Below are 18,510 nucleotides of genomic sequence, written 5' to 3'. Positions count from 1 at the left end.
ACACTGCGGTCAAATTGCACATTCACAATACTCATCAAATACATTGTGCTTTTTCTTAGCAAGTCACGATAGCACTCTAATAACCCAAATAAACCAGTACAGCATTCTTTAACCATAACAGTTAGAAACCACATAGTGTGGCTATTAAATTAAAACTATTGAAAAGTCATTTCATGGAATGTATTGTTTTAATATTGGGGTTTAGTTAACATTTAATGGGTGGTAGAACCACAATCTATCAATCGGATGGTAATACTGAATATTTTTCCACGCATGCTATCAATTCCATTTTCAAGTTTCCCATTACTCGCCCAGTACGTACATCTAAGAGGATCTTGTCCACCACAAATCTCTGTTACAGCTGTGAATATTGGTCCATGTTGATTTGATTGAAATTATGCTTCAGTAGAACTGAACTTATTTTCCAAATCCTTCCCAATTTTGTGCAAAGAGGTGTGTTCTGTGCTTGCAATTGGCCTCTTTTAACATTTTAAACAAAGGGCCAAGTGCAATATAATTCATTGCCCATTGAGGTTGGTAAGAGATGTGAATCCCACATTGTTGTGTTCTGAGATGTGACGGTTGTAATGATGTACACAAAACATATAGTTGATTAACTATAAAGATGATTTATTAATAAACATGTGGAAAAGATAACTACAATATAGACGATGGCTACTAAATTAATTCAGTGAATTATCCTGGAGCTACTCCAAGTGCAATTGTTTTCTTGTAGGTCTTACTACCAACTGTTGGATCTGTTGAGTCATGTGATGGATCTCTGTCGCCATCAGCTGGTTGGAGGTTGCATTACTAACTATATGCGGAACTGTGCACAGGCATATCACAGGCATATCACCATACACGTTAGCTACCAAATATTTTTTAGGCAATATTTATGCAGTATCTCAGCAGCTTGCTTCTGTACTGGACTTGCCTCATATCAAAATGATCCAAAAGAGAATGATAAATCAATGTCTTCCCCTTCATTATTGCCTCATTACTGGCAACATTGGTCTGAAGAAAACACTACTTTATGACTCTTGACATACAAAAATAAATGTCAGCCAGTGTCAACATAACGTACATTTGCTGAACTAGTGACATCCATATTTATTGCCGATTTTCCTTGTCGCTTTTGTCAGCTCCTGGTAAAAGAGAAAAGAAAGGTTTACATTTACCACAGGTTGTTCCAAAGCATTTTACATTCAATTGAAGTATATTTGAATTTGATTTTGGTTGGGAATAAATGTTGACCACGGTGCTAAGGAGAACTTTCCTATGTGTGTGTGCGAGTATGTGGGGCGGGGGGGGGGGGGGGGGGGGGGGGGGGAGTCCTTCATGGACTCTCAGTTTATTGTCTCATCCAAAAGACGGCACCTCTGCCAGTGCAGTACTCCCTCAGTAATACACCGAGTAGATTTTCTGCTTTGGTCTCTGGAGTGAGATTTGATCCCACAAACTTCTGACAAGGAGTTAGCTATGACTGACACCTTAAAATTTGTTGAAGATTTTTTCTGTTTTATATCAGGCCAGCACATATTAAGTGTTTACCTTGCCCCACAAATCCAAAATGTGTTTGGTGTCTGGTCAACTTTACGAATCTGGGGATGGATTGACATCCGTTGGTCAGCGTATATTGCCAATGGTACTCCACTGCCAGTGACCTAAAGTTCGGTAGAACAGCAGAAATTACAAGGAGCATTGGAAAGATGGAATCAATTCATGAAGACCATGATTATGGCCTATTGTCCAAGAATGTCCTGGAGACTGGGATAAGTGAATTCCCTTCTTATTATTTACTGCCTGAGATGTACCCAATGAATCAACAGGGTTCAGTCCTCTTGCGTTAGTATATGGACAGAAAGTGAGAGGACCACTAAAATATATGAAGGAGAAATGTATAAATCAAGGATCAGACACTACTCTTTTAGCCTGTGTGTCTAAGTTTCGGGAGAGGCATGTGAAGTAGCTGAGGAATATTTAAAGGTTTCTCAATGAATGATGACAGACAGCAAACAGAATAGCTGAAGCTTGAAACTTTAAAATTGGGGATAAGAAATTAGTGTTGTTGCTGGTGTCAAGTTAATCATTAAAGGCAGGCAGTATTTTCAGTGGACCTTATCATGTTTAAAAGATACTTAATGAGGTAAATTATGTGACCAGCACACCAGACAGAAGGAAAAAAATCCACAAGTATATCATGTTAATATGCTATAATAACATGGTGATAAAGAGGATAGTCAAGAGAAGAATATAATCACAGCAGTAGGGGAGGTGAAGAGTGAGTTTTTGTGGTATATTCATTCATGGGATGTAGGTGTGACTGGCTAGGTCAGAATTCACTGCCCATCCCTAATTGCCTCGAGTAGGTGGGAGAGGGGGGCTCCCTTCTTGAACTGCTGCAGCCCATGTGGGGGTGTAGGTAAACCCACAGTGCTATTAGGGAGGGAGTTCAGGATTTTGACTCAGTAACAGTGAAAGGATGATGATATGGGACACGATCTATGGGGCTCGCTGCATCCGACTCAGGACACGATGCGGCCGGTAAATCTCGCAAGGGGTTTCTTGTAAGAATTACCCAGCTCGTTACGCCTCGCAAGATCTAATGGGTAATGAAGGTATGTGCGGCCTCGGCAGCACATTCCTTGCTAAGGCCCAAATAACGAAGAGTCAGGTTTAATGGCAGGGTCATTCTCCCCACTGCAAGTGCCGGAAAAGACCCCGCTAAATGCGGACACATCGGGACTTTTCTTTTTCCATTGAATCGGGCCCACAGTTCCAAGTCAGGATGGTGTGTGGCTCGCAGGGGAACCTTGGGTGGTGGTGTTGCATTGTTTTTGCTGCTCTTGTCCTTATAGATGGTGGCACACGTGGGTTAGGAAGGTGCTGCCTAAGGAAACTTGGTGGGTTTCTGCATCTTGTAGATGGTGCACACTGCTGCCACTGTAATTCAGTGGTGGAGGGAGTGAATGGGGTGTTAATCGAGCAGACTGCTTTATCCTGGTTCGTATGGAGCTTCTTGAGTGTTGTTGGAGTTCAATACAACAAGCAGATAAGTGGAGACTATTCCAGTACACTCCTGACCAGTTCCTTGTCAATGGGGGACAGACGTTTTGGGGGTCGGGAGGTGAGTACCCGCCACAGAGAACTTTGAGGAGGAATCAGAAGTTGAAAATTCAAAAGTCCAGTAATCAGATTGGATAATGCAGAGGTGTTGAAAAATTTGGATAAGTTACTACATTATCTTTCAGAGAAGTGTCAGAGTAACATATCCAAGTTTCTGAAAGCAAATGAGTCAATATGTATAAAAATGTCAGGAAGAATTCCTTATAAGCAGGAATTTGGATTAATTCTGCCTCCCCACCCCCTGGGCCTCTTTCTCCTCCCTCCCCCTTTCTCCTCCCTCCCCCTTTCTCCTCCCTCCCCCTTTCTCCTCCCTCCCTCTTTCTCCTCCCTCCCCCTTTCTCCTCCCTCCCCCTTTCTCCTCCCTCCCTCTTTCTCCTCCCTCCCCCTTTCTCCTCTCTCTCTCTCACATTCTCTTCATCCTGCCCTTTGTTCCAGAGCTATTTGATCCCCCTGTGCACTGGCACAGATTTACAGTGCGGTTTAGGTTCTGTGTTTACCTCAGGTGTGGGGGCGGGGAAAAGAGGAATGGATGAGGTTAGATCAGGGGTGGGCAAACTTTTCCGTGCAAGGGCCGCATTCAGAAATTCACAATTCACAAAGGGCCGCATAGTATATTAAGTAAAATAATTACTTCACCCGGTTATGATTCTGGGCGCCTCATATAGAACATAGAACAGTACAGCACAGAACAGGCCCTTCGGCCCTCGACGTTGTGCCAAGCAATGATCACCCTACTCAAGTCAACGTATCCACCCTATGCCAGTAAGTAACCCAACAGCCCCCCCACCCATTAACCTTTAAAAAAAAAATTTAAATAAAAAAAAAAAATTTTTTTTTTTTAAAAAAAAAAATTTTTTTTTTTTTTTTAATGACTTGGTGGGCCGCAGAAATACCTTTGGCGGGCCGCATGCGGCCCGCGGGCCGTAGTTTGCCCACCCCTGGGTTAGATGGAGGATGATTTGGGAGGGGGGTGGGGGTGGTTCAATGCAGTGCCCCTGAGGAATGCCGAACCCTCCCTCTTTTCCCTGCCCCCACACCTGAGGTAAACACAGAACCTAAACTGCACTGTAAATCTGTGCCAGTGCACAGGGGGATCAAAAAGCTCTGGAACAAAGGACAGGATGAAGAGAATGTGAGAGAGAGAGAGAGAGGAGAAAGTGGGAGGAAGGAGAAAGGGGGAGGGAGGAGAAAGGGGGAGGGAGGAGAAAGAGGCCCAGGGGGTGGGGAGGCAGAATTAACCCAAATTCCTGCTTATTTCCTCAGACTCTTCAAAAGGTTGTTTCTCCCCAGGATTAGAAAAGGTGCCTTGATAATTCCCAGCGCAGAACCCTTTCTGCGCTGTGAATTATAAAGGCAGAACCCAGAAACTTTGCCAAAAGTTTTTCCCTCTCTCTCCGCGCGTTTTTCCTGTTGTTGTGAAACTGACCTGAAATCGCAGAGGCTGAAGCTGAAATAGACAAATCCAGACACATTTCCCACCCCGGGATCCCAGCATTTCCCTCTGCATTCTAACCAGGCAATATTCCTGGGTTTAGGCAGATTGCAATATACTCACCAAAGCCCTGCTCTAGGCCAGAGGACGGACGGGACTCCCTCTCTCTGTCTCTCTCTCTCTCTGTCTGTCCCCACAATCTCCCTCTCTCTCTCTCTCTCTCAAACAAAGACATGGCAGCTGGGAGGAAGGGGAACCTTGAGGAAGATCTGCTGATGCCCCCATCCAATGGATGCCCGGGGCCAACGCACCGTCGCCCCCTCCTCTGCACGCCGCTGCCCCCCATCCCCCCCACCCCTACCCCTCTCCCCCACCCCTGCCCCCCTCCAACGCCGCTACTCCCACCACCCCTACCCCCCTCCAACGCCGCTACCCCCACCACCCCTACCCCTACCCTCCACCCCTACCCCTACCCCCCCACCCCCCCACCCCTCTCCAACGCCGCAACCCCCCAATGCTGCAACCCCCCCAATGCCGCTACCCCACCCCTCTCCAACGCCGCTACCCTCCCACCCGTCTCCAACGCCGTGACCCCCCCTCCCCACTCCTCTCCAATGCCGTGACCCCCCCCACCCCTCTCCACCCCTCTCCAACGCCGCTACCCACCCACCCGCGCACTCGATGTAGGTTACTGAACGGTGTCAACCATCATCAATGGTTGACGCCGTTATAAACCTACTTTGATTTTCGCCGATGTGACCCGTGGCCACGTCGGCGGGACTTCGGCCCATTCGGGCCAGAGAATTATTCAGCCTAAAAATAACATGACATCCCGCCAGCGCCAGCTGTTCTCCGAGGCGGCCGCCGGGATTTGAACAACGCCGTTTTATGGCGGGTCGGATAATTCCTAACATGGTGGGAGCGGGAATAATGCCGCCGCCGGCCGATTCTCCGAATCTGCGTGGGGTCGGAGAATTTTGCCCATTGTCATTGAAAGATTGCGCAACTGTACTGTATGTATCAGCAATTCGGTGACCTAAGGTAAAGAACATGAATGCACTGTTTAACGGGGGAAAAAAGGTAATTTGGTGATAAATTTGGCAAAAAGTGAATTCATCAAAGTCAAAGCCACTTAGTTGAGGCATGTTGTGGAATAAGGCGAAGAATTGCCCAAATAAGCTAAATTACGAGCAGTTCTGGACTTTTCTGTTCCCAGAACAAAATGGGAAATTCCATGGTTTCTAGGAATTAATGGATTTTACCGGAAATTTGTGCCAAATCTCAGCACCGTGGTTGCTCCCCTGAAAACATTGGTAACAATAAAGGAGACAGACAGAGTCTTGTCAAACTGCTTTTGAAGGGACTTCCGGTGGCGGCTATGAGGGAGTAGGTCACACATTTGGTGGCTCCCGTCTCGGTCGGACTTTTGAACCTTTTCCCCCGACTTTTTTGCGCTCTTGAGTGTGGTAATGGAAAGCAATAGTACTCAGGCACCGGATCCATACAGAATTGTATGGACCTAAGAAGGCGGAGGGACCATCAACAGCAGAAGAAGTGGTCGAGTAAGGGCACAGTGGAGGCTGTGAGAGGGACCAGCATGACTGGTGTTCAGAGCAAGGCGCCGACAGCCCAGCCCACAATGGAGCCGCTGCTGCAGACTATGCAGGAGAGCTTTTTGGCTCTGAAGCATGACAACTTGGAGCCGCAACAGAAGTCAATTGACCGGATGGAAAAAAGGCTGGATGATCAGGCTGAGAAGCTCCAGCAGTTGGAGAAGTCAGTGGAGGAGCAGGCTGACTTTCAAACAGTGGCAGATGTGGAGATTCGGAGGTTGAGGGACCAGCAAAAAGTGTTTCTGGAAAGGCTGGAGGACCTGGACAACAGATCTCGTCAGCAGAATGTGAGAATCGTGGGCCTCCCGGAGGGAGCAGAGGGGTCGGATGCTGCCGTGTTTGTGGAGGGTATGTTTCAGAAGTTGCTGGGGAACGAGGTGTTCCCGCGCCCACCGGTGGTGGACAGGGCACACAGAGTGCAGGTGAGGCAGCCGCGATGAGGGGGTCCCCCACGATCGACGGTGGTACGCTTTCCCAGGTACCTGGACAAGGAACGGGTGCTGCAATGGGCAAAGAGCACACAAAGCTGTACTTGGGACAATACCACCCTGCGTGTTTACCAAGATTTGAACACTGAGGTGGCCAGGAGGAGGGGAGACTATAGGCAAGTGAAAGAGATACTGTATAAAAACAAGGTGAAATTTGGGCTGCTTTTTCCGGCGCGACTATGGGTTATGTATAAGGGTCAGCACCACTATTTAGAGGAACCCGAAGAGGCGATGGACTTCGTTCAGAAGCAAGGGCTGGCCCTGAGCTGAGGGCATTTGGACTCATGTTAGAACTTCAAAGTATATGTGGTGTCTCTCCCGTTTTTAAAATTGTCTGTATGTTTGGGTCCGTTTATGCTGTTTTTTTGCGTGCTTTTTGTGTGGTTTACCTGAATATTTCCTTTTTGGACTCTTTGATTAGTTGGAGCTTGGCTGGGGGGAAAATCATAAAGAAAACAGTTAAAAGGGTTGGGTTAAGAGGGATGCTTCAGGGGAACCTTGTGCAACCTTTTCTGTGCCTATATGGGAAGGACTGAGAGTGCCTGTTATTTATCTTTCTTTTTTTTTGTCTTGTTTAACTTGAATTGTGCTTTTGTGGGTGTTGTTTATGACTTGTATAGAGTGTTTGCTTAAGTAGGGCTGATCTGGGGAAGTTGTGTGGAGGGGTCGGGGGGAGGGGTGACTGGGAACAATGGGTGGGAGACAGGCTGGTGCCGAGGCTGGGAGCCCCAGGCTAGCTGAGTGGGGCTAGTCAACGGAAGCCGAGGTGGGGGGTGTCCATATAGTTAGATTAGAGCAGGGGTTAGGTGATAGGATGGTGTTGCTCGGGGGGGGGGAGGGCGGGGGGGGGAGTCGTTCTGCTGACAGGGATGGAAACTGGGCATGGCATCAGTGAGGAGGTCATGGATGGTTGGTCAGGAGGCGAACCAGATGAAGCGCGATACATGGCTGGGGGGCTGGCCAAGGAAGGGGATGGCTGATCGGCAAAGGGGGGGTTGCAAAGTGCCCCCCAACCAGGCTGATCACCTGGAATGTTAGAGGGTTAAACGGGCCAGTGAAGAGGGCGCGTGTGTTTGCGCATCTGCGGGTTCTGAAGGCGGACATAGTCATGCTGCAGGAGACGCACCTGAAAGTGGCAGACCAGGTTAGGTTAAGGAAGGGCTGGGTCAGTGAGGTCTTTCATTCGGGGCTTGATTCTAAGACGAGGGGGTTTGCGATCCTGTTTAATAAAAGTGTACAATTTGAGGCGGAGGGCACAGTCGTGGATGTGGGTGGCAGGTTTGTTACGTTGAGGGGTAAGCTCAAAGGGGTAAGAGTAGTCCTGGGTTCGGGGCGGGGTTCATCGACTGTGTTAGGCTATTATATCAGGCCCTGGAGGCGAGTGTTAGGATGAACAGGCTGACATCGGACTACTTTAGACTGCACCGTGGGACAAGACAGGGCTGCCCTCTCTCCCCTCTGCTGTTTGCGCTGGCCATAGAGCCACTGGCAATTGCACTGAGAGCTTCTAGGGGCTGGAAAGGGCTGGTCAAATGGAACAAGAGTCTCATTTCCGCAGACGACCTGCTTTTATATATATCAGACCCAATGGTGTGGATTGACGGTATTATGGAAATCCTGAGGGAATTTGGCCGGTTCTCAGGATATAAATTGAACATGGCTGAGAGCGAGATGTTCGTAATTCAGGCAAGGGGGCAGAAGAGTAGGCTGAAGGGGTTGCCGTTCAGGCTAGTGGGGGAGAGTTTCCGATATTTCGGGATTCAGGTGGCACAGGACTTTGATTCCCTGGTAGCCCGGCGACGAATATTGTTAGCATGGAGGGACTCAAAGCCCCCGAGGGCTGAGGTATGGCTATCAGACATGGCGAGCTTTCTTGGCCTGGAGAAAGTCAAGTTCGCCTTGAGAGGTTCGCTATAAGGGTTCGCTCAAAGGTGGCAGCCATTTATTGACTTCTTCGCAGAGGAGTAAGCGTCAGCGGGGGGATGGGTGGGGACGCCGTAAGCAAAGTTATCCATCCTTAGCTAAGTAAAGAGCTTAATGGTAGCATTAGAATAAAGAGTTTATGATGCTGTGATAGGAATCCTGAGGAATGAGAGAGTTTTAGAAACTAGCACAAGATGACCAATTGAGTGAGGAAACATAACAAGAGTAATCTGGAGTAAACTTAGATTGTTTCATAGACTTTTAAAGTGGATAAGGAGGCCATTCGGCCCATCGAGTCTCACTGGCCCTTGGAAAGAGCACCCCACTGAAGCCCATCCCTCCAGCCCATCCCCATAACCCAGCAATCCCACCTAACCTTTTTGGATGCTAAGGGGAAAATTAGCATGGCCAGTCCACGTAACCTGCACATCTTTGGACTGTGGGAGGAAACCGTAGCACCCGGAGGTAACCCACACGCATACTGGGAGAAAGCATAAAGGCAGATTGCAAGCAATTCTGCAAATATGTGAGAAAATAAATTGGCAAAAAGAAATGTGGGGTTTTCAGAGGCAGAAAATAAGAAACTACAATGGGGAATATGAAACAGCAGAGATGTTAAATTCTCTGGACAGAATTTTCCATTGAATGTAGCCGTTGGGAAAAACGACGTTGAAGCCGTCGGCCCAAATGGCGAATTTTTCCGATGTAACGGGAGAAACTCTGAAAAGAAATACGAGCAGCGGGTCCCACAATATCACGCCGGGAACGCACCCTGTCAGCAACATAGAGTGGGGATCTCAGCCCAGCCCCCACCCTGTCCCTAGCCGCATGTTTCTCAGAGGTGCACCGTTTGCTGATGGCTGGATTCTCTTTTCTTGCTGCTGTCGAAGGGATTTCCCACTGAAACCGCCCACAGTGCTGAGAAACCCGCGGGGGGGGGGGGGGGGTGGGGAGTGAATAATCCCGATGACCGGAAAATTACGGTCTTTGTGTTTTTAAAAGGCCGCCCCACTACAAAAAAAGTAAAAACAGAATCCCCCCCAACACGAACCGCACTCCCCCCCTCCCCCACGCACACCCCCACGATAGACCTCAACTCTTTCAATGACTTTATTTGTGAGTCTTTGAAATGTTGCTGATGCATTCCTCATTCCAGACAGCATAAATTTACATTGATCTAGCCCATCATGAGATACAAATACAGATATTTCCTCAGCTTGGTCCATGAATGGAATCTGCCAACAAACCCTCAGGGGGTGGGGCAAGCCAATCTTACTCACAGGTAAACGCTGTGGGAGAGCATTTATAATTTACATCGGAGTGCCTAAAAATAATATAATAATCTTTATTGTATGCCAATGTGAATGTATAATATAATGCGGAAAGGGTGGGCAGCTTATCCTGCTCACCACGCGCCCATCGTGGGAGACTGGTTGTGATGCACGTTGGCCTGACTGGACAATTTAACGTGAAGGAACTATCAGTCATAAAGGCCTGATAATGATATTTAAATTGATGCAAATGACGATCCTGAATTTTAAAGCCCTGTTAGGTCATTGGCATCGTGATGAGCGATTGCCCCACCCTCTTTTACTTGGGAGAAGCAGCACATAAATATCATACTGACTGCTTATCTGAATGATTGCAGTGTGCTGCCAAGTGCAGAATGTGTGCTCAATAGGGGGTTCAACTGTGTGCATGGCTTGCACAATGCACAACTAGCCTAGGTCATTTCAAGGCAACAAACCTCTGTAAAAGACAAGCTGCAAGTTGCACTCATGCAACAAGCAATGCCGCTGGAAGGCTTAGCTGGAAGGAAGGGGATAGCAAATGAAGTTGGCAAAAGAGAGCGTTTTGAAGTTTTCTGATGTGATGCTGGAGGTATTAGTCGTGGGTGTGGAAAAGAGAAAAGAGTCAGGAAGCCCCAAGGCATACCTTCACAGGGAATGGGAATATATAGCCAGGGAGGTCAATTCCCATTGACTCACCCCAAGAACATAGCTGCTGTGCCAGAACATTTTCAGCACCCTCATATGGGAGGCTGAAGTTAATGGGTGTGATTTTCTCGATCCAAGAATAAATGCTGCCGGAGATTCTTGAGAATAAAGAGACAACTTCTTTAAAAAAGACTGGTTAAAAAGGTGATCCTCTGACTTAATGGGCCCCTGTAGAGCTCTGTAAATAAACAACTTTTATCATCCTTTTGAAACTGTCTGGACCTGTCAATCAAAAAGGTTGTAAAATGGTTCGTGAAATTAAATTTACATGATGCAGTTCAAAGCTTTTAGACTTCTCAGCATACAAACATGTGAAAAAAAATTAAAGCACAACAAAATTGACTGAAAAAACGCCAAAGATTTCCACCCACATTAAAGGGGATACATTTATCTTCATCTCATAGATCTTTGAGTTGGACATGGTGACAGATAATGTAAAGGTTTTAAGGCAACCGATAGGAAGTTTTTCACTTTAATATGTCAGAGAACTTTAATTTTGAGACACTGACAGACAGTTCAAAGGACTCAAAGGCTGCAAATGGGAAGACCAGCCAAACAACCCCCATCCCAGGAAAGACCCCCTAACTGAGCCCATCAAGCCCAGCATAACCCCACCCCCCATGAAGAACCCAACACCCCTCCCCTGCATCCTGGAGGCAATTGTAGGGGGGGGGGTGGCTCACCCCCTTGCCACCACTCAGAGTACAAACCTGCCAGGTCCCCATTTCTCAGGACGTGCACCAATTCACGCCAGTGGGCTTCCTGGCTGGGGTGGGCTGGAAAATCGCAGGAGGCAGCTGAATTGGGTGTCTTACCCACAAGTGACATTCAAACTAATGACCACCTTGCATGTTTCCGCTGGGCCTGCGCACGGACCTCATCACGGTCATTGGGATCCTCATCGGGGCCATTGGGACAGGTGGGAAGACTCACAATGAGCTTCACGACCGGCAGGAAACCTGATTTCTGTCCGATGCCGATTCACCGGGACTTACACACCCTCTCCGCATACCTTCAGCCCATCACCCAAATGCATGGCCAGATACTTGCTAACATTCTTCCCTCTTTCTTGGAGGACAAGGTGGCCCATAACCACAGAGTACAGCAGAGAATTGATGGGACATGGGGTACACCAGAGCTGAATTAATCCTCTGGAGGAGATGTTGCCTGAATCATGGGCCATTGCATCCAGTGTTGCTGAGAACAGGATGATGACATTTCCCTGCCTTATGGCCCTCCCAAATTCTGTTCAGCCTGCTATCCAGCACAAAATAGAAGCTGTGACCATGGAACTTTTGCTTTTTGCCAAAATCCCCCTTCCCTCATCTCAATTCTCCTCCTTTACTTTTCTGCTGTCAAATACACAAGACCTTCTATGTAACCAGCCAATGCAGTTTCAACACGAGGGGTGAGAGATAGATGGGACGTTCAGATTAAATATGAGTTCTGGTGTAGAGGACTCATCCGAAGACTCCAAAGGGATGTTCAACAGAAGAATGTTGATGAGCATGCGCATCGAGAGACATGATGCATTGGCAAGCCTGCCATGGACCCTGTTGTCACCGTTAAGGAGTATGAAAGGAGTTCAGAAGGCTAAATGGTAGTCCTTGTGCATCTGAAAGCAGGAATGTAAAGTTGGAGAGTCAGCTCCAACTTTACATCGGGCTACATACAGAAATTGGTGCTCATCCTCTCCGGTGTGCCAGTGGCAGCCGACTCCATGGCAGTCTTTGTGGAGCCAGGCATGAGGCAGAGTCTGCTTTTCCATGTCTTTCCTTCCAATGCAGCACAGGTAAAAGCCACCCAACATCTCAGTGGAAGCTCATGCTGAGGTCTTATTGCCATGTGGCATAGTAGCACAGTGGTTTTCACTGTTGCTTCACAACTCCAGGTCCCAGGTTCAATTCCCACTTGGGTCACTGTCTGAGCGGCGTCTGCACGTTCTACCAGTGCCTGCTTGGGTTTCCCTTGGGTGCTCTGGTTTCCCCCCCTCACAGTCCAAAGATGTGCACGGCGGAGCTGAATTTCATGGCCTCTGTCCCTTCCTATCATATTCCAATTTTACACGAATCACTATGCTGCTCTATGGATTTGACTTTTCCCGTCAGATTTATAAACTCTCTCTCACCCGTGACAATTTAAAGCCCCCTCGACAGCCCTCATTATTTGATTTGCCAAGGTGTGAGTTCCAGCCGGTTCAAGTGTGTCAACGGAACAGCTCCCCATTTCCCAGAATTGGAACCAGTGTCCCTGCGACTTGAAATATCTATCTCTCAGACAACTGTATGAGCCATGCAGTCAACCCTCTGATCTGGTGACCCAACACCAACTGGAATTTGGCTTGGGTAGTTATCCAGGAATGATCAACTTTGAGCTTCCGCTTTTTAATTTTTATCCTAGATCCTCAAACTCTCTGAGCTGAACCTCATGCCTGGCCATACATATTTTGTTAGTTTATCAATGGAACACGACAACTGGATCCTCCATTCCGACTCCCACATTCTTCTCCAGTCGTGAGGAGATATCTTTAACTCTGCTGCCCTTGCTCTTCTACTTGATAAAGGCTATGTTTTGAGAGACACTGTCAAACAAGCCTTATCTAGCTTTGGTACCATTATCAAAACTGTCTGCACCTCTATTTGTTCTTTTTTTTAAAAAAGAGAGCAAAATAATAATCTTGTTTCAGAATGAAATCAAATATAAATTTAGTAATTAAGAATGGAAATGTTTGAAGGAGATCAAAGACAGTGCCTTGGGTTTAACTGAAGCTACACAAAATTAGACGGTTCAGCATGTGACTTGTTCCGCACTTGATGTACGTATTAACCACAGCGGAATGATGTCTCTGAAGAAGTAGGAGTTTAATTAGCAACCAGCTGGAGGCTAAAGGATGGCATTCACTTTATTTGGAATCTACAGAAAGGCTGACCCCTGCTTCTCATCAATGTTTCTCTTGAAAGATGGAGCAAACTAGTAATGAGGCCCTGCCAGGCATTCCTCATTCTCTTCATTTTTTTGTTACTCATCCAGGTTCCAATTATCTATCCAATCCAAAGCTTTGGTCCGGAATTTAATAAGAGGCAGTGGTTGAAGGAAACTGCCCCTCTCTCTGTAACGAACTGGCATTTTAGCCTTTGCAATTCAGCAACTGAATGGCAGATTCTTGACTTGCTTGTATTTCAACTTCTCCCTGTCACCAGCTTGTGTGCATGCCTGACATGTGACAACCGACAACAAGCAAAACATCCACTGATCTTGCAATTTTGTTGCTTGTTTGAATCTTGACTTTGCCCTGTCTTGATTGCTGGTCTTTGCCTTTATAATAATTTGGCTTTAATAATGGAAGAGAAGATTCATTGTCGGCATTTGGCCCAGAAATGCCTGGACAGTAATTGTTTTGGATTCATATTTATCTACCCAATGCAGGATGTATTAACTGGAGGTCAATCAGATGGTAATCTGTGTGATGCCTAACTATGTTCATTATTGTACTTTAGAAGACGATGTAGACAACATGTCCTTCTAATTTGACATATACCTCCAGGGGTACCCCTGTTAGCAGGAGGTCCGTTAATACTCATCAGAAGAACCTCTGCAGGATGCCTGTCGGTGGGTAATTTGGAAGGAGAGACAAGGCAGGGTAACATAAACCCAATGGAAAGATCATCAGGTGAGAGATCAACAAAGAAACCTATGGGTAGGAGTAAATAATTCCTTCACGATACAAGCAGATGAAACACGAAAAAAAGCCATTAACATTTTAGATGTTATAAATAGGACAGCAAGATCAATATTTTACAGGCTAGTGACAGAGGATCAGCAATATAAAGGTATGGTAAAGTCACCAATAGTCCCAGATGACCATAGGCTGCGTTCCCCTTTGAGCGGGAGAGCTGAGTGTGGATGGTTTAACTTGAGGACCACCACACCTCAGGCGAGGGGCAAGGTTGAGAAGGCAAGGCCTTAATGAATAACCTCAGCTGGTATGGGAATTGAACCCACTGCTGGCCTTGTACTGCATCATAACCCAGTTGTCTAGCCCACTGAGCAAAACTAGCCCCCATAGGTAATGTGCGTAGTTTTGGATAGCTCATAAGGACATTAGTTATCGCAAGTTTACAAAGGTAATTAATTTAGATGATTACAGTTCTGAAGAGCGGTTTAACATACTGGGATGACATTCACTGGAACAGAGGAGCAGAGGAGTAAATGGGAAGAGCCATTCCTCATTTCCCATGTGACCCGTGGTGAGTGGCATATGGAGCCCCCCCCCCCCCCCCACCCCCCCCCCCCCCCCCCCCCCCCACCCCCCCCGGCTGCATGTGCTCAAGAACACTGAAAGGAAGAGGTCATGATGGGCTAATGCAGCAGAATTTCCCTGAAAGTGTGCTCACATTCTGAGAGTTTGAATTTGAAACAACGTGAGCAGGATTCTCCGACCCCGTGCCGGGTCGGAGAATCGGCGGCGAGCCGCGCGAATCGGGCCACGCCGCCCCGACGCCGAGCGGAGAATCGCTGCCAATGGTTGGCATGGCGTTGGTCACTGTACGCGGCCGGCCCACCGATTCTCCGGCTCGGATGGGCCGAGCGGTCGTAAGAAAAGAGCTGAGTCCCACCGGCGCCATTCTAACCTGCTCTGGGCCAGTGGGACCTCAGCGTGTAAGGGTCGGGTGGCGGCCTTTGTGGGGGGAAGGGGGTCCGAACCTGGGGGGGCCTCTGATGTGGCCTGGCCCGTGATCGGGGCCCACCAATCGGCGGGCCAGCCTCTGGCCTCTGGCTGGGAGCCTCCTTTCCTACGCGCAGGTCCCTGTAGTCCTGCGCCATGTTGCGTCGGGACCGGCACGTTACCATACCTTTATTGGCACCATGCATTGGCGCTGGTGCCACTGCGCATGTCCTCATTGGCGCCAGCGCAACTGTGCATGCGCGGATCCCATGGCGCACAGTTCGCGCCGGGGTCTGCAGCTGGAGCGGCGCGAACCGCTCCAGCGCCGTGCTGGCCCCCTGGAGGGGCCAGAATTAGTCGTGGGAGCGGCCCGTTCATGCCGTCGTAAAATGCAACGGCATTTACGACGGTGTGGACACTCTGCCGCTGGATTGGAGAATCCCGTCCTCTTTCTTTCCTGTGGTTGGGAATTTTGAAACTGTTGAAACGAGGAAAGGCGAAATTGACTGCACATGATGCTGGAGGAAGGTATTAAAGATTCAGAAATTGCAGGGTAAATCAGAGGCTGCCAGTTGCAGGCCCTTTGGGCAGGGTGGTGCCCTGGCATTGCTGTGCCACCTGGGCACTCTGGCACTGTCAGCCTGACACCTTGGCACTGCCAGGCTAGCACGCTGGCAGTGCTACCTCAGTGCCAGCCTAGCACTTCCAAGGTGCCCATGTGGACTGTCAGCTGACATTGGCACTGCCAGGGTGCCAAGCTGGCATTTCTGCACACACGATCGGGCCGGGTGTGCACAGCATGTGTGTTGGGGTTTGTGCGAGGGGGGCCTGGGACCCTCCCATATTGCGTTTGGACTGGGGGGGGGGGGTCAGGGGTTGCTCTGGCGGCCTCGGAGATGGTGCACCATTTAAAAATGATGTCCCGATCTCTCGTCACACTGGGGAGTTTCGGCAAGCAGAGCTCCTGTGCAAAACGGAACCATGTGCAGCTTCGGCCGCACATTCCCCGCTGAGACCCCTTATACAATTACCTGGCCTGGCCGACATGTGTCTCCAGACCCACAGGTTGATTCTTAAATGTAGTCAGGTGTGGGCAACAAATTCTGGGCGCAGCCAGCGATGTGCACATCCCATAAATGAATTTTAAAAATATAGTGGATCATTGAATTCCAAACTTGTGATTGATTAGATCCCCTCACTAATAGTGTTATTCAAATCAGTTGTTATGCCATGTGATCTGTGCATCCACATATGTCGGTAACTTAAAGTAAAAAAAACTGATCCACCTCAGATTGCAAATTTAAGTCTGGAAAGATTGAGGCAGCCATGAAGCAGAAAACAAAACACAACAAGTGTAAATGTTCAACAGCAGTCAAAGTGGGTGACTGAATATGTGCATATTATATTTTACCTTTCATGATGGTCACAAGTTATTTGAAAGTAATCCTGGTTGAAATGCTTTTGAGCAATTGCTTATACCAATGACTGTAAAAGTCTATTTTGTTGAAACATAAATCAATCTTCTACAATAAATATTATGATTGGTTTAGATTCAATTTAGTGTGAGTGGGCAAATTCAGTGGAGAGCTTATGATTAGCGGTTTCTTTGTCCTATAAATATATATATTGTTCTGAAACTCTCGGGGTAAAATTCTCCTCTTGCCCTCTCGGCAGGATCAATGGTGGGCAGGAGGGTGAGAATTCGGCAGGAGCTTCAAAAAGGTTTTACGTTGGCGTGAAATGACAGCGAGGTCTTCCGATGCTGCCATGGAGGATCGGAAATCCCACAGGAGGATGGAGTGAAAGCAATTTGTATCCCACTCACAGTGGCGATGGGGGGCATTTGCAAAACCTTCAAAGGGGTCTGGGGGAAAAAGACAACATAATGCGGTCAGAGTGAATATATTTGCAGATATCTGATTAGTGACAATTAAGTGTCCACCCAGGCAACAAGTTGCGATCAAAGTTTCTTGAATTTTCTTGACCCATTGTTTCCTCCAGGTGCTGCCATGACATTCACAACAAGGATGGAGGCAGCCCGCTGACCCATTTGCTCTACTGCGGCAACTTCTTTTCCTGCCAATGGTGAAGACCCGCCGTGGGATTCCCGGAGATGGGCGGGATGCAAACAATGGAAAACGCCGTTGACAGTATGGGATCAGAAGATCCCACCGCCAACCAATGATGGGCCGCCTCTGCTAACGCATAACACTGCAGGGGGCGTGGAAAATCCCATTCCTCAAGATAATCACAAGAGTATCAATGTCAGGGAACATTGGCACTCTTGTGATTGTCCTGCTGAGTGCAAGATGAAAAGCTTTGACAAAACATATTTTTTCAGCTTGTTCGGATGCCGGACCAGATCCCAATGTTTGTCAGGATACCCGATGAGAACTGGATGAGTACAATTTTTGTATTTGTAATACTGTGAGGAAAGGATATTTCACCCCAGGAGTGATTACTCTGACCAATAGGTATCTTTCATGTTAAAACAGACTTGCATTTAAACACAGAATTAACCACATTAACAGCAAAGAAATAGCTTCACAATTAACTGTTGAACAGTTCTTAATTAATCGGGAAAAATGTTGAATGTACTATCCATCCCTGCCATAATTCCAATTAAGCAACACAAAACAGTTCAAATGACACTTATAAAATAATGTTAAAAAAAGCAGGTTACTTGCTTAGCTCTGTAGAGACTTTTGGAGAGTGTTCCTTTCAAGAGCAGATACAGTATACTTCTGCTCAACCCAACAGCATTTGGCAAAACTGCTGCTCAACTTAATATCTTATAACAGACTCAAAAATCACAGACAGACCTGGCTCCTTCCATTAATTACCTCAGCATTATCCCACCAAGTTCCATAGCCTGCTTAACTAGGACTAAATACCATCCCTCATAAATTAACTACACTCCTGGGAACCATCCAAAAATGCAAACAATGTTCAGTTAGCCCATTATCTGTAAGCAAGTAAGTGGTTGGAATGAATGATTATCTCACCTATTGTGGCTTCTTAATTACAGCTTTAGTAGACATACTGCCTGTCTGGTTTAGCACAGTGGGCTAAACACCTGGCTTGTAATGCAGAACAAGGCAGCAGTGCGGGTTCAATTGCTGTACCGGCCTCCCTGAACAGGTGCCGGAATGTGACGACTGGAGGCTTTTCACAGTAACTTCATTGAAGCCTACTTGTGACAATAAGCGATTATTATGATTAAACCAGGGTTTTTCATACACTACGGCCCTAGCTATGTAAG

The 18,510-nt window shown here is 47.5% G+C and overlaps 1 protein-coding gene across 5 annotated transcripts in view; it reads left to right on the top strand.

Moving 5' to 3' along the window:
* LOC119965900 (catenin delta-2-like) overlaps positions 1-18,510 on the top strand; it is a 1,408,928-nt gene that overhangs the window by 259,464 nt on the left and 1,130,954 nt on the right. The gene's annotated exons all lie outside the window — the stretch shown is intronic.

The sequence above is a fragment of the Scyliorhinus canicula genome, chromosome 5 (assembly GCF_902713615.1).
Source record: "Scyliorhinus canicula chromosome 5, sScyCan1.1, whole genome shotgun sequence".
In the NCBI taxonomy this organism is placed as follows: Eukaryota; Metazoa; Chordata; class Chondrichthyes; order Carcharhiniformes; family Scyliorhinidae; genus Scyliorhinus; species Scyliorhinus canicula.
The sequence above is the reverse complement of the archived record's forward strand: the minus strand, read 5'-3'. Positions and strand labels throughout refer to the sequence as shown.